The sequence below is a fragment of the Erithacus rubecula genome (assembly GCF_903797595.1).
Source record: "Erithacus rubecula genome assembly, chromosome: 2".
NCBI lineage: Eukaryota > Metazoa > Chordata > Aves > Passeriformes > Muscicapidae > Erithacus > Erithacus rubecula.
The window spans coordinates 81,283,351-81,300,132 of record NC_136685.1 but is presented as its reverse complement, the minus strand read 5'-3'; the positions used below and the strand labels follow the sequence as shown (position 1 = coordinate 81,300,132).

Here is a 16,782-nt window from a genome sequence, read left to right as displayed (position 1 = left end):
GAGCAGGATGGAGATGCACCCTCCCACCTACAAGGCAATCAGTTGCCTACATTGTTAGAAGTTATCTTCACCAACCTGCATCCAGGGGTTAAAGCTGTCAAAGGAACTGTAAAAAGAGGTAAATAAGTGAGAAAATTAATAAAGAAAATCATGCAGGAAGAATTCAAGTGAAACAAAAAATTTTTGTAGCTGAGAAATGTGTGGATGGGTATAGAAATGATCACCTGTCTTTTTCAGACTTGACCAAAGTTTTGCTGGAAAGAACTTACTGAAAGCATTAAAAAGAATCAGCAGGGAGAAATCTCTTCACATTCTATTTCTATATTGAAAAGCCCAGGATAATATTGCCCTATTCTACACACAGGAAAACACTAAACACTTGAAGCTGAAAAAGCATGAAAAATATAGCACTGTAACATAAGAAATCATCTGTGAACTCTCCTGTAGCACATCAAACATGAGGTATTCATTCATTCCCACAAATGGAGCCAGTGTTGATCTATAAGCTGCAGCACAATATTACACATTTCGGTTTCATGATAAGCTGCAGCTCTGTATAACACATTTCAGTTTCATGCATTTAAGCCAGACAAACATTCCCAGGGGATTGAAAGAACCCGCTACAGTGAGTTGTGGTTCTATTTCGGATCATATCACAGCATAACAAATCACAGTTTCAGACACTGGGATAAGGGGCTCAATAAAGCAAGTAGCATGATAACTTCATGTATATCCCTTCCACACATGCAGTCATGTGTAGACTCAAATCCACCTCAGACCCTTCAAACTGTACAGCAACAAAGCAACAACCACTCTCATACCTGCATGCATCCATTATTCATCAAAATATATGTTCTTAAATACACATCATTTATTACATACCATTGGACACCAGTAGCTGCCTAACCCTGCCCACACACATCAACACTGTTTACCATATCTGATCTCTTGCATGTAAAAAAAAATAAAAATAAAAAAAATAAAAATAAAGAACAGAAATGTTTAATGCAGTTCTTTTGGTGGTGCTGATTTGTTCTGCTGGTTTTTCATTCACGTTCCCAGACAAAGTGGTCCTCAGAAGCAGAGTCCCTATATGTATTTGGTAACCCACCACCTCCCTGTGTCTGCTGTCTCACAAGAAATTCTGAGTGCTGAGAATGTTGCACTGGTTCCCTGTTGGTCTACCAGATTTTTGGTGTCGGAGAGGTTTGTAAATTAAGTAAGGAAGAAAAAAAAGAAGGAAAAAAAGAAGCCATAACTTAAAAACTGAACTGGAAAAAGAGCCATTTTGCAGGTGCCCTTTACTAGAACTCTACTCCTGCTGATCTTAGCTCTGATTCCCAAAGAAATCATGTTAAAACATGCAAGAGCATAAAAAAGGAGTTTTTCTTATTAAAACACCTTACGGCACTCCATGTAGATTAGAAAATTCTTCTGAAATATGAAAGGATTTCTGTTAACAATCACTGAGTAAAGATGAGAGACAAGACTTCCAAGAGAGTGAAAATATTTCTGAGGTACAAGATGCTATATTTTCCTAAAGAATTTTGTACATTAGATGCCTGACTATTCATGTCATTTTGTTCTCAGGCTGAGAAACTGAAAATTTCTCTCTGAGCAATTTTGATTGACTGGGCCTTGGGACATGAAGTCAAAGTAGCAAGCATGAGCATAAGTCTCCAAACTTTCACAACCACTTTCTTGTTCTCCCTATCGTGCTCAAAGTTGAAGCACTGTAGTAGTTTCATTCCCTCCACCTAATTAAGTTGCATTGAAAAGCTAAATGAAATGGGGAAAAAACAGCTTGTCTAGAGTATGTTTTCATTTTTCCATTTTAATTTCACCTACAAGTCAGCCACCTTAAACATGACATTGGATGGTTGGCAAAGGCGTAACATTATTGCCTAAAACCTAACATCACTAGAACTCCTTGTTTGTTCTTGGTTGTTTTCTTAAATGAAAAACAAAATAAATAAAAGGGAAAAAAAAAAAAAAAGGTTGTTCAATATAAATAAATCCCTGAAGGGCTTCCAACCCAAATTCTTATAGTATTAGACGATGAAAGAACTCTTAGGGAAGTGAACACGAAACAGGAAGTTGGAACTACCTGGCCAAGTTTTACTCTATAACCTGAGTAGTGTGCCATTAAAAAAATAAGCAGCACAAAGAGTGAAAAACAGCTTCCAGTACAAATATATACTTTTATGATCAAGTTCTCCAAGGACAGAAATTTATTTTTTTTCCTAGAGAATACGATTAAAAGACAGTCATTGTTTAAATTTCAGGGAAAAGGGGAAGCAGACATACATACAAACATAAAAATACAAATTTTGCATAATATTTAAAAACAGTATTTCTTTATTTTAAGATATCATATCCTGCCAAAAGGTTTAGCCTATGCTACAGTGATTACACATCCTTGCAGGTATTACAACAAACCCTGTGCCACTGTCACACACAGTCCCTCTGTCCCACCCTGAAAGAAACCATCTGTAGTTCAGAGTCTTTGATTTCCAGATGAGCTTAATGCAAAAGCCCACATGAAACTTTCCAAAGGGCCTCTGAACCAGGAAAAGAACGCAGAGCCTAAAAACACAAGGCTTGTGTAATGCAAGTGGAGTACTGAAAAACCACATTCAATTGGGAGACTGAATGATTCACAGGGCTGGTAATGGAATACAATATGTCCTTCTACCAGGTCACTAGGCTGAATCCATTCTGGATGATGACCAAAAACCATTCCCATTTGATTACTGTTCATGTGAAATGAATTGATCAAGGCTGTCCTGATAAGCGAGCAAATTTGTCACTTCAAACAAAAAGATCCACAAGGACTTCTGTCGGCAAAACCTACTGAGATTCCAGAAGAAGCCATCTCAAAATCTAAACAGTCAATTCATTGTCAGGAATCTGACAATGCTGGCCAAAAACCCCCAAAAAACTAGTTGAACAGAAAGATGCTAAACATCGAGTTTGATCCACTGTCAGACCCAGAGCATGCAACTAAAGAGCAGCACTGGGGAAGGTGACTCAGCCATGGTCCAAGGCATCACTTATTCTGTGACTGAGCAAAGAGACTGTGGTCTCCAAAATCTGTCAGTTTAAAGGCTTTCACCCAAAAGAAATTAATTTTATCTTCTTTAAAGGAAAGCAAAAGAAATCTAACTCACCAGTGAAGTTGTCCAAGATTTTTTGAAGATAATAATCCTTCAGCTTACTGGGATCTGTTCTTAATAGACAGATAGGGTGCCAAGAGGTAGTTCAGCCCCAGCTGCCAGTGCACCTTTCAATTCCAGCAAACCCCGCTTCCTGCCTTTTAGCACACACAAATTTGGCACATTTAATCAAGTAACTGTTCATTTTAATAAAGAATCAAATTGCCAGAAAAAATATTTTGCTTGCCTACCAGAAGATAAAAATTGAGCCTTTAGCATGTTTTCTCAAAAAAAAAAACCCAAAAAACCAAAACAAAACAAAAAAAAAAGACAACAAAAATGTTGCCATCTTAAGGCAAACACTAAAGCTTTTCTTTTGTTTTGGATCTGTTTCAGCTACTGTAAGATGTACTAAAACAAACTCCTCCATTCACCTCTGTATCCCTGCATCAAGTCCTGAACCTAGAAGTTTATGATGATTTCCAGTGTGTTGCCAAAGGCACATGAGAGTGAAGCACTGGTGTGGGCATGCACACACATGCACACATACACACACAGTACTTATAAACCTACTGCTGTAAGGGATTTGGTGTTTATTTTTTTAATTAACTGAAAATGATAACACAAGAGCTTTTCATCTGGCATGAGCTTGGATTTCATCAGCTGCTGGAAAAGATTCTCTTGCAGAAATAAAATTACAGTGTTTCTTCATGTACTTTCCACAGATTTCAAAATAAACAGAAGTATATGGTCATGCTAGTTAATAAAGAGATGTAGGTAAAGTTACAGGTACATCTTGATACACATGCAGAAAGAGGTGCAGAGCTAGACACACACTGGTAACACATCATATTAGCCAAAGGACAAAACATCGAGGTGAAAAAAAAAAAGCAAAGCACAAGTGAAAATAACCGGGAAGAGCAATTGCAAAAAGTGCCATTAGCATTCCTGCTGTCCCTGGATATTGCATTATACACATGGCATAAAAGAGAGTTCATTACTCGATGCTCCTTCTGCCCATCCATATTTCTCACCATGTCACATTTCTCAAAGGGAAAAATGTGTGACAGCAGGAAACTAAAAGTGACACAGACGAAGATTTCAGAATTTTTAGTCTCTGCTTCATTTCAAAAGTCTGAAGCTGTACTGTGAATCGGCTCCATGCCACACCAAGTCGTTCCCTCCCCAAAGGGACAATTTGACAAGATAGTAAATAACTGCCCCGAGTATAAAACTTTTCTTTCCAATGAAGGCACTGAGAAGTGCAGCCTTTACTCAATAATGACACAGCCAGCTGCCACCTTGTTTTTCTCTTCTGATATGGAACCTTTACAATCCATAGTCTCTTGAATTTATGAAAAAGAAGGAGGAGGGGATTTCAGCAGTACCTTATTTGGTCCCTAGAAAGCTAAAAAATTCTACCTCTTTTCCTCATTTCATGCTACAAAGCACATCAACTTGATACATACTTTTGCCAAATGCTCAGAAGATTATTTCACAGGTTTCAGGGTGTAGCAAAAAGAACAAAAGGGATTTCACCATTGCTTGATTTACTGGCTGGCAAGGTCAATGCAGTATTTAAATGTGATAATTTAATGATATATTAGGTCACTAACATGATTTTGAAAGCATAATTAAACTGGTAGAGTGCCTAAAATTTTTTTAAGGCTTCTTGTTCATTATTTTTATATTTATGAAATAATACTCTAAAACAACAGATTGAGTTAAAGAGAGATTGAAATTTTCAATGATTCTGATTAATCTGGCTAAGAATAAAAGAGCTTTGGAATTACATATAATAAAAGGAAAAGCTCAGTCATCAATTGTCTCAGACACAAAATGACAGATGTACCCACGTAGAGATGAAAATAATTCTTTGGAGAATGCTAATCCACATAACTATTGACAGATCTGATGTAGTCTCCCTGGGAGAGTAGGGACTAGCTACATAGATGTATCCACTGAAAATATTCCTTGAGGAACACATTCCTGCATTAATTCCTTTCCATATCCACCTTCAGAGCTATTAAATCTTACTTGCTTTCCTTCATATTCTTTGCAAGCTTACATATTTTGATCTTGCACAGGAATCTTGAGAGGTCTCCACTTATACAGATAAACTTGTCCCATGTGTAATGGAAAATGTGGCATTCCAAACACTAAATTAGAGACAGGCAAATAAATCAGACATAAAACCACACCTATCACTGTCCAGTATAAAAAACTATAAAAACTCTTCTAGAAGAAAAGAGCAAGTTACTATGTTACTAGCACAGTCAGCCTTTGATATGAAACTGTGGTTTTAAGTTGGAATCCTGGTTCTGTTATATAAAGCAGAAAGAGGCTTTACTACAACAAAGACCAAGGCCAGATTCACCATAGCTGTGTGAGCACCAACAAGCCTTCATAACCTGTGGTAACATCCAGCACTTCATAATGCTGGAAACATTCTAAGATAAAGGATTTTGCAGTAGGCTTCATGAAGTAAACTATTATAAGGTGCTCAAAGATTAATTAACCTGAAGCTCTGTGAAACAATGACAAAAAAATGTATTAGAAACCAAGCTGACAGTAATTTGTTGAGTAATCATGAGTCTTGCTCTGGAAAAACTCACTTAGAAGAGTTCCTGTCAGTGTAAGCAAGGAGTAGACAAATGCTCCAATGGCAGTCACAGAATTTATAGCACTGCCAACATGCTAAGTATCATCTGGCAGGTAAAAAGATTAGTGGTCTCTAATGAAAAAAGCTATTCAAGGAAGCTCAGTTTCTTTAATTTAGCATAAATACAGGTGGAGGATCCCTTTACATTTTAAATATCACACACATATGTCATATTAAGCTAATGTTTTGGGAACTCTGCAGGAGTTAACTGAATGACCTCAGCATCAGCCACCGACAGACTTACAGTGTTCACTCCCAGGTACAAAGTAACTCAAAGCAAAACAATCAGGAGCAAAATAAAACAAATACTAAAGTGAATTTCCAAACAACACAGTAAAAATCCAATCTAGTACATCACACCATCTTCTCCATTTGTGAAGAAAACATTTTAATTTGAAATATAGGCAAGTAGGAGAATCAACCTGAAACAACTACAGCTACCATATTAAATATGTAATGCAGACATATAGCGGGGAGATGCAACTTTCAAGAGCTTGGCAGGACATCAGTGATGGTGGAGGAGACACTTTGTATGCATAAATTGGCCTCCTACCAAGGCACACATTTGCCAGGTTCCAATGTGTTTCAGAGTGTCTGATAGCTCTATCATTCTCAATGAACTAGCAATCTGCTTGAAGGGAAGTGAAAGAGATTCCTCAATAAGTTACTGAGGCAGAAGTCAGACACCTGATTAATGCCTGCTAGTTCAGAGAGGAACTGAAGAGGGAAATCTTGCCTCTGATCCAGTAAATAATTTTTAGGGGCTATTCATAACTGGATGTCTAATGAAACGTAAGGCGTATAAGAAATGGCTGCTTTTTTCTTGGAAAACTACTAACATCACAAGGATGCACTGCTGCACAGTAAGTGTTTTACTGTCTCTTGCAGGTAAGAAAGTTGTCTTCTCTTCACATGATCCACTGATCCAGCAGAGGTAGTAGAACTCTAAACTTTTCAATGAGGCATAATAATTGGTAGTTGGAATGGCTGCGTTCCATATGGTCATTCAGTTCTTTTAATCTGCTTTGCCCAGCATGTCTCACATTAAGGAATCAAAACCTGCAAACCTTTCCACTCCACTGCAAGTGATTTGTAAGTAACAGGAATACAGTCAGACAGAAAAGTCTTGTTTGAGGCACAACCAAAGCCCCAGGTCACAATAGAAACATCAAGTTCTAACAGAGGTTTGATCAGAGGAGAAATTGAGAGCTCTGGTCCTTCTTTACTCACAAGAGAGCTGCATTAGTTAAAATAATACATTCCTTTTAAAGCCTTTAACTCCTACTCAACAAAGAAGAATATTTTACATCCCAGGTGATACATAAGCAAGTATAAACACACAAAGGTAAGAACAGATGATTTCTGTATTTTCAAACACTTTGTTTATATGGGTGGAATATGGCACAACTGTCAGCCTCTTGGGAGGGTATTGGGATTTCTATGAGGAAAGCTGTATACCTGGACATGACCCTTCCCCTTTCCCCAAACTAGTTGACAGTCTGTCATTCAGTCATTAGAGCTTACTGATCTTAGTCACTCATAGATCTCTAACCTCTGCTGTATATATTTGCACTGGCTACAAATGATATGTTTCCATGTCAGATGTCCAATTCCAGCCTGCAACTTTATCAACACTGAGTGACAGTTCATCTTCTACACCACTTCTGAAATAACATTTCTGTCAAGAGATTCCACACTTTCCCTCCCCTTCTTGATCCAGAATGACTCCACAACACACTCCAGAAAAGATAGCAAGGTCATAACCAAGTTCTAATATACTTCTCTTTGTAATTCAGATCATCTAGTACAAAACGATCAAACAAAACAAAACCACCCTCAAAACTTAAGGGAATGGAAATTAAAAACATTGGATGCTCCAGCTGGACGCTACCTACTACGGCTTGGCGCTTGTGCGAACAATTGCTGGTTTAATAGCTTAAAACATCTCTCCTCCACTCGATTTTCCCCCTGGATTTTCCCCAGCACCCCGTTTCAGGGAGGCTGATCCGGGTGCAGCAACAGCGCCCTCTGTCCGCCACGGGGGAAATGGCATCTCCTGCCGCTGCCCTCCCAGGGCTGACGATGGATTTACTTAAATTTAAACAAATATATACAACGTTTGCCCGGCAATACTTTGGCACCCGGATTTACACTGGCAACACCGTTTCTAAAAGTTCCTTCTCCTTGCTGTGCAAATCTCGGTGCATTTAAGCCTTCACACGAGACTTGTGTTTACTCTGGAAAAGTAAATGACAACTCATTTCAAGCTTCTTGAAAGTTGGGGTTTGTTTTGTTGGCTTGTTTTTGTTTATTTGCTTTTTAAAATCTTTAATCACGTCCTACGGAAAAGCCAATTACAACTCTTACTAGCTTTCTGTCCCCCCACATACAAAAGCACTTGCTTGTTTCTCCTTGCTCACTCCTGCAGCAAAGCTTCTATGGGGAAAGAGGATTTCAAAAACAGGAGCACAAACATTGACAAATCGTCAAAGTTTTTTTACACGTTTATTTTGCCTCCATGTTTTCCCAGCAGCTCTGCTTAGAAGTTAAATATATATATATATGACTGCAAAGAACATTACAAATTAAGAGACTGGAAAACTGCAGTCCAAGGAAGAGGATGTGCCTCTAGTTTGACTTACCAATTTTATCCAGATGTATATTTTCCTACTTGCTTTTTACAGCGGCTGAGCTCAGTGCTCAGGAACGTCCATCCCGTGTCAGGCAGAGCGCTGATCCCCACGCTGGATGCTGCTGGGCGAGCGGAGCTGGGGGTGCCTGCGGCTGCTGCTGCTGCTGCGGCTGCTGCTGCAGCGGCGGTGCTGCTGCTACGTGCGCTCCCTCGGACCCAGAGCAGGAACTGCTTCCCATGGCCCAGCGCCGCTCCAGTGCTGCGGGCTGCGGGAGGCAGGGCCGGCCCCTGCTACTGTGCGCGCTCTCTTAAAGGGCCCCGCGCCGGGCAGGCGGCAGCGCTGCGCGCCGGGAGCCAGCGGGGCTCGCCGCCACGGCCGGCGCCGCAGCGAGCCACAGGGCTCTCCTGCCTGCCTCGGGAGCAGGAGCGCTCCTGCACGCAGCTTTCCTCTCAAGGCTTTCGGGCGCGGCGGGGTTTAACCCTGGCTGCCGTCGGGGGCGGCGGGGCCGGCGCGGCTCCCTGGGCAGTGGGCGCAGGATCGCGGCTGCGGCAGGGACCCCGCGGGGAGCAGCGCCCGCCGCCTGCTCCGCGACTTACACTGTCCCCAAACCACGGGCCGCGGGGGTGCGGGATTTCCCTGGAACCCCGCTCAGTCTGACCCTAAGAGACTTTATTCCCTGTAATGGGGAGGATATGATTTAACTAAATAAAAAGTCCTCATCTCCTAGTTTTTCCTGTCCATTCGTTCTTCAGATAGCTTTAATCCCATCCACTGTTTCTACCACGTTTGCTGTTTTCTGACTTCACTTCTAGCTGTATCTGATTTTAATAGCTGGATTAATGTGGAGGAGTTGTCTGCCTCGTGTGTGTTTCTTTCTGCAGTGAAAGAAACTGCATTCTCTGTTAAATAGAAACACTGAAATTCAGAGATAGTAACATCATCTGCAAAATCTTTTTTTTTTTTTTTTTTTTTTTTATAATTCATGGAAATACATGGTTTGCTCTTTGTATGTGTAAGACATTCGTTTTGGTTTCAATAACTGAACTCTCATGATGACAATTCCAATCAACACATATCACAAGGCAAAGTCATATATATATACACACACAAATATGTGTATCTTCAATGACACATCCAGAGAAAGCAAGTTACAGGGGGAAAATTTTGCCTTCAAACTCAAAAGCCAAACCAGACAAGACGAGGCCAAGTCACCGCTGTCCTGTCCTCTCTGCCTTCACTTGAACCAATGCACAATAAAGTACAGAGCAGGTACAAGCTGTTTGCAAGCCATGATGACTTTCTTTCTGTTTATTTGGTCCTATGGAGTAGAACATGGGTACAAACCAAAAATAGAATGCAGCCCTTGTAATGATAATGGCCCATCACAAACAGGCTCAGTAGGTACCCGCTAACTACTGGCATGTATACCTTCTGCCCTGTAAGCAAAGTAGCCACCGGCCACATGACTAAATTACAATATTCAGCAGATGAGCCGTGTGTGAAGCCACAGGGACCCATCAGTCCTCTAGTGTGAGCTGTACTATGCTCCTGCCTTTCTCAGCATAAAGCCTGAGAAGGTTTTATATTATTTACACATGCAAACTACATGTGATGCATGGTTTAAAAAATTCCGCCAGTTCTCCCCTCTGTTCACACATTCTCATTGGTCTATTAATCCTTACTTCCCATTCACATCTCTAGCTGCCACTTTTTCCATCTCTTCCTCTAAGTCCTTCCCCATTTCCTCCCTCTTTCCCCGTTCTGCATGCCACATACTTATGTAGCTGATCACCTTTTGAGCACCTAACTATCTTGGTCCCCCCTCCTCACCTCTAACTTCTCAGTTTCTCATCAGAGGAGAAAAGAAGGCCTGAAAGAAGACCTGGGAACGATAGACCAATTTCTTCTCTTGCATCCCTCTCCTTTCTACAGCAAGGGCTCAGGAGCCAGAGACCTGTATCCAGCCCTAGAAACTAACTTGCAGCAGCAGGCCGAGGCACAAGGGGCTAGGTGAGCCCAGTGACCAAGGCTAGCTCCCTGCCCACAGTTCCACACTGAATCATTTATTATCATACAGTACAACAAAGATAAATGACCCTGTCCATTACTTAAAAGTTAATGAAACACCCATCCTTAAGACAAAGCTGGTCATACATTTGGTGCCTTAGCTAAGATTTTTCTAATATGTTCAAAGCAGGCAGAGTCTGTCTACAAGACAATAGGGTAAGGTGCTGCAGTGGATGGGAAATTGAACAGCAAAGATATCCATGATGGAGAGAAACTGGAGGCTGGGGGGAAGCCAAAGTTCTGTTTTACTGCTCCATACACAGAAAACAAGAATGTGCAAAAGACCAGAAAGTACCAGCAGGAATCAGGCTTGTGCCACTGGAAGACTGATCTAATCACCATAAATGTTAAGATAAAAAAGGAATATCTGCAGTTCCTTACATATGTTGCTCCTTACTCTCCTCATATAATAATCCCATGTGAAAGCTGGCCCCCTCCCACTGCAGCATCTGGATGTTCCATTGACAGAGCATTGTCTTAATGGCTGCAGCACAACTCCTGTTTTCTATTACTGGCTGTAGGAGAAATGTGTAGTATATTAAACAAGGACATAGAATTTGAATTCTGCTGCATGCTTCAATTTTAGTCACCAGTAAATGAAACTAGAGATAATAACTGATTCTTTCCATGAGTGTTCACTCAATTACAACAAGGTACCTTAAACTCTGGTGTTGCATAATTCAATACTTGCATTAGAAACACCTTGGAATAGAAGCTGACAGAGAAGCCAGTTTTTTATTTTGAAATACTGAACTGAGATACCTCAGAGAAAACTGAAAAGTGTTGCAGTTTGCAAAAGTGTTTGAATCAGGGGAGCATTTCCCTCGCACAAGAAGTGACATTTAATAGGAAGTGTTTTGGTGCATTAGCTTATGGGGGAACGCTAAACTAAAAGTCCTGCCAAAGGTGCCAAAAAAGAAGGTGTGTTTGTCTCTCTGAATTGTGTATCACATAATGTCTTCTTTGCAAGGCAGCACAAACATAACTGCAAAGGCAGCTCCATCTGAATTTAGGAATAAAAGTATTAAAGAAATCACCTATTTTCAAAAGAATTTTTAGGGTCTGAAACCAAGGTCAAAACCAAAACAGCTGTAGTATATAAGGGCCCAGAATAGTAAGGAGTGAAAAGGGGAAAGGGACATTTGCTGCTCCAAACTGTATTCTTTTCAGAAGACAGAAGCAAAAGCTTCTCTGAGACATTGCTCCACCTCTGGAGAGATGAAGTGTTTGTTAGATCCCTCATCAAAACAAAAGGACACGGGTATATTAATCTGACAACAAAAGTGTCCATTGTGAGAAGGGACCCAGTGCCAGGCTGCCAGCTCCATCTGACAGTGAGAGTAAACACTACGGCTCTGTGCGCTTGGCTGCGCGCCTCGCCTGACACCACCACCCCGTGCAGCCACAGGGGCAGCAGCTCAGTCACCACAGGGGACAGGACCAACAGCACATTCCTCCCTTCCTATCATTTCTGCATGTCTCCCAGTCTCTGAAATAACACACAATGTTTTGAGCATCCCTCCAGTCTAAAAAACAGAGCGGTATTATTACTGTACACTGACGTTGGATGTGATGTCATGGTGGATCCATCACTATCATCACTTACCAATGAACCACACAAAATTCTGTCCCCTGTTGCTGAGGGGCTGACATGAGGCATATATAGTCAATATAACAGAAATGGATGTGCATTCATTTAGTTTATATAATCCTTCTTAAATTATTTTTCAGTTTAAGCTGAAACCACCATTGGATCTAAAGGCTGGATTCCACTCTCACTGACTGCCAGATGAATAAGGACACTTCAATTCAGGGACACTTCAATTCAGGGACACATATATATACATATGCTTTTTTCAGATTAAAGTTTTTCAATCCTTACCTAACCCACATATTTAATGTTGTTGATACATCATTTTGAGAAACTGCCTTAAACTTTTAAGTAATAAAGGTCTGGACAAAGTGCATCTGAAATAACATTCATTATTTTTTAGAATTTATAACTGGTAACGCCACAAGATTTTTTTGCACTTGATAAACTGTAATACATGTACACACTTGTTCATGCATGTATGCATATACACATGAGTATATGTATGAAGATGTTTGAGTGAAACTGCGACAAAGCTTATCGCTGGTAGGGTTAGCTTGCATCTGACCTTTTACTGGTGTCATTATTTTTCTGCAGCATTCTTGACACTGTGGAAGAATAGTGTTTTGTAAGATCCCACTACAAACCCAGAACAAATATTTTCTTAATTAAAAAACTAGTTAGGAATAAATAAATTTGTTTCTAGAAATGAAACCTTATCAGATCTGTAAGAGTTGTGTAGTTAATGAAAGTTATTGCATTCAGTACGAAGATAATTTCTTGACAATTTCTGGAATCAATGTACTAGTTATCAAGCTACTTCTACTAATTGTTCTTAAATGAAAAGATTGGGTTTCCATTTCATAAAATGGCCCACATCACAAAATTTAGGTTTCCCAGAGGCAGCACATTTCAATTTTCACCCTTTTCCCTGTGTTTTTCCTGTGTTGTTCATAGTTTCTTGTCTTTTAATTGCTTCTCAAGCCCATTAAATAGTCGCCCCTGTATTGGTTAAGACTTAGTGAGTGACTGCACAACTTGTGTGCTGGCAGGGGAACATGCCAGCCTGCCAACAAGCAAGCATGCAAGAAAGAGCATCAGTATTTGCTGAATCTTGGATAACAGCTATGGAAAGAAGAAAGACATTTACTCTTCAAAAAGAAGAAGCTTAGGAGCTTTTGGAAAGTGAGTCATCTTAACTGGAAGTGAAAAGGAAAAAGAATGAAACTTCTACAGTTGTTTCTTTTCTCCCTTTAGTTTGGCTTGGTATTTCTCAAACATCTTTAAAGTGAACCTCCACTTTCAGATAACAGCCCAACTCAAACCCACATCCCTGAAGGCAAGAGAGACAGAATCAGACAGAATTAGATTAAATTTCCTGCCTCTAAGTCTCTGATCATCTGTAGGCAATTAAAGGTAGTTACTAACCCCTGACAACAGTAAATATTTGTAGTCAGCAACTTCGTCATGGCTTCATTTGCCTCCCTTGAAGAAATTTGTGTTGTGTTCACACCTAACACCTTATGACCATTTTGAACTTCTTCATGTTATTTTGCACAGATCAGAGCCGTAGAAAAACAGTTGTTCAGCTGAATTTCATTTAGCAATCTAGAGGGCACTAATTTGTAAAATGCAATCTTCCTCTGCCTTTCCCATCATTTTCGAATGCTTCCTTCTATTCTGTATATATTTTCTCATCTTCCAGAGGAATAATTTTTCTTTTAAAAATCTGTGTTCAAATTGTCTCCTTATAGACAGATGCAGTATGCAGACAGGTGATATGCATCACAAATATTATTTCTGCATATGTGGTTTTCTAAAGGTGGCTGGAGTGAGCTTGTCCCTAGGCAGCTGTTCCAATAATGGTCTGCTTAATGACATTCTTCAATGTTTTTCACTTGAAGGATTTTTTTGCCTTTTTGAAAAAGAATCCAAGCTGATTAAGCTGCACTGCAACATACACTTTCATTAATAGTATTTTAAAAATTAGTTGGGGCTTTGAATCATCAGGGGTTGTTTTCCTTTTTATTACCCTCATATTCTCATGGACTTGTTCAGCTGCATAGAGGGGAGGGGATTCTGAGCCTTTTTAAGTTTTGGAAGTGATTAGGAAATACCTAATGTTGTATTGACAATCATTTAATTACCAATTACCTAGACTAACATGCCTTGTTCCAACCAAGAAAAGGGCCTTAATGCAGTCAGAGGTAAAGTTAGCCTCCAGCTATGAAGACAGAGGTCTCAGTGACTTCCAGGAAAATCAAAGTGGTATCTATCAAAGGAACAGAGAAATGGAAAGGGGAAGGTTATCTCCACTCCTTACACTGACACAGGATCTAGGCCAGATCCTTTACTCTGGTTGATTACTGGTTGAACAAAACCAAAGTGAAAGAGTAAGGTCAATTTTGAAACTGCCCTTGTAACTCTGTGGTCTATAAGCTGATGCAGGTATGTTAAGACCCTAGTGCGAATAGAACAGACCTGGGAGTCTGTAAATGGTACTTGGTTTCTATTGGATCCTGAAACAGCTGCTCAGCAGGCAGGGAACTCCAGCTAAATATCCTCCTTTTTACAGAATTGGTGACTGAGCTGTCCCACTGCTCCTGTTTTGCCAAGAAAACACACTTCCTTGGAAAATTATTTCAATATAGTCAGTTCTGCATGCTTTTATGTGCTTTGTAGCATCTCAGTGGAAAAAAAAGTATCTGGAACAAAAAGTCCTGGCTCTACCAGTGATGCTGTGCAGGGGACAACTTTTGTTTACTGTGTATGCTTTGAAGAAGACCTAGAAGAATTAGTTTCAGTTGGTGTCTCTTGCTAAACTCTAATTATTCATATTCTTGGGAGTTTACATGCAAACTAATCAGCAGCACTGATCCACTAGAAGGAAGCAGAAATCAATTAGGGTGACAATTGACTTTATTATAGCAATTAATTGCAAATGACATTTAATTTCAGTATTTGATAGCCAAGCTCTTTATTCTGGCTATGGGGGCTTTGGTGTTTTAGTTTAGTTTGGTTTTTTGTTTTGCTTTGGGGTTTTTTTGCCTTCCCTCTATTATACCACTCTTAACCTGCCCTGATTTTTCTTAGACATAATTTTCATCACATTAAATCTGTCCCATTTTGTGACACACACTTTCCCAAAGGATACTTGACCTTTTTTACAGGAATTCCTGTATGCTTAGGAGTCCTGGAAATGGGACAATGTTCCTACGGAAAGGTGTCTCCTTACTTCTAGGCAAAGGATGCTGACTTGCTTTCTTGGAAATCTGCTTGACTGTGAGGGTGAGGGCAGGAGAGAAGAAAATCATCTTTGTTGTACTTGGCAAGAGGGTTAATTTTACAGGGAATGCAGAGCACCCATGCTCCAGTGAGGTGCTAAGTAGTACATGCATGTTTACCAGAAGGCAGAGTTGCTCTGGAGACAAAAAATACATTGCTTTCTCTGTGAAGCAGTTGAGTAAAGAGGGGCACACCCAGGTTCTGCAAGCTTTAATTCCACCCTGGCAGTCTGAGCCAGAGGGAAACTTGGTGTATGCCAGGAGAACAGCACATATTTAACTAGGCAGTGGCCCTGATTCTATGCAAGGTATTAATGTACAGAGTCTGGGCCCCTCAAATCATTGTTTGCTCCTGGACCACTGCACGTGCCAGAGAAGAAAATGGTCACCTAGAGGGATGTAGCTAATCAGGAAAAAGTCAGTTTATCAAAAGACTTCAAAGATATAAAATAGTAATGTTTTTAAATTATGGGCAGTATCTGTACCTTTTTTAATAGATAACCATATACATACAGAAAACTGGAGCTGTGAGCTGAACATCATATTTTGTTTCATGTAACGTAATCTGAATTTACCACCTGTATTTTTTGTATCAATATCTGTGAGTTTCTAACAGTTGTGGATACTTTGGATACTAACAGAGAGACGGTATCATGCCTACAGGAAACTTGGGTTCAGTTCATCAAGAAGATGATGGAGCTTGAGCCCTGACCACTGATTTACCACTGCCCTGCTCATTGACATCAGGCACTTCTTAACTCAGCCACACTCCACACTCACATTACACTCATGTAAATACTGCTGTAGAGCTCGTTCCAGTAGGCAACTGGGTCACGAGACTTCATAGCATTGCTTCACATAAAGTGCAAATACCACAAGAAGGAAAGGTTTCCCATTATTTTGTCTCCGTAAATGACTGTTACAAGTCTACAAGAAAAAATAAAAAGGGCACTGAAAATCAAGAGACACTAGATGTAATTGGACAAATTGGATGCATAAATTCATAATAGACTAAAACACTGAATATTCTAAGTTGCTCCAAGGAGGGAGGGAGGGGGAGGGGGGGAGGGAGGGAGGGAGGGAGGGAGGGAGGGAGGGAGGGAGGGAGGGGAGGGAGGGAGGGAGGGAGGGAGGGGGGGAGGAGGGAGGGAGGGAGGGGAGGGAGGGAGGGAGGAGAGGGAGGGAGGGAGGGGGGAGGGGAGGGAGGGAGGAGGAAGGAAGGAAGGAAGGAAGGAAGGAAGGAAGGAAGGAAGGAAGGAAGGAAGGAAGGAAGGAAGGAAGGAAGGAAGGAAGGAAGGAAGGAAGGAAGGAAGGAAGGAGGAAGGAAGGAAGGAAGGAAGGAAGGAAGGAAGGAAGGAAGGAAGGAAGGAAAGGAAGGAAGGAAGGAAGG

The 16,782-nt window shown here is 40.6% G+C and overlaps 1 protein-coding gene across 4 annotated transcripts in view; it reads right to left on the bottom strand.

Moving 5' to 3' along the window:
• Positions 1-16,782, bottom strand: part of DAAM2 (dishevelled associated activator of morphogenesis 2) — a 201,256-nt gene that overhangs the window by 164,405 nt on the left and 20,069 nt on the right. For 2 of the 4 annotated variants that reach the window (XM_079298437.1, XM_079298440.1), the window contains exon 1: positions 8,460-8,729. The exons of the other annotated variants lie outside the window; for them this stretch is intronic. The gene's annotated coding sequence lies outside the window, so the exon portion shown is untranslated. Of the gene's footprint in view, positions 1-8,459; positions 8,730-16,782 lie in introns of those variants that run through there. 4 annotated transcript variants of the gene reach the window in all.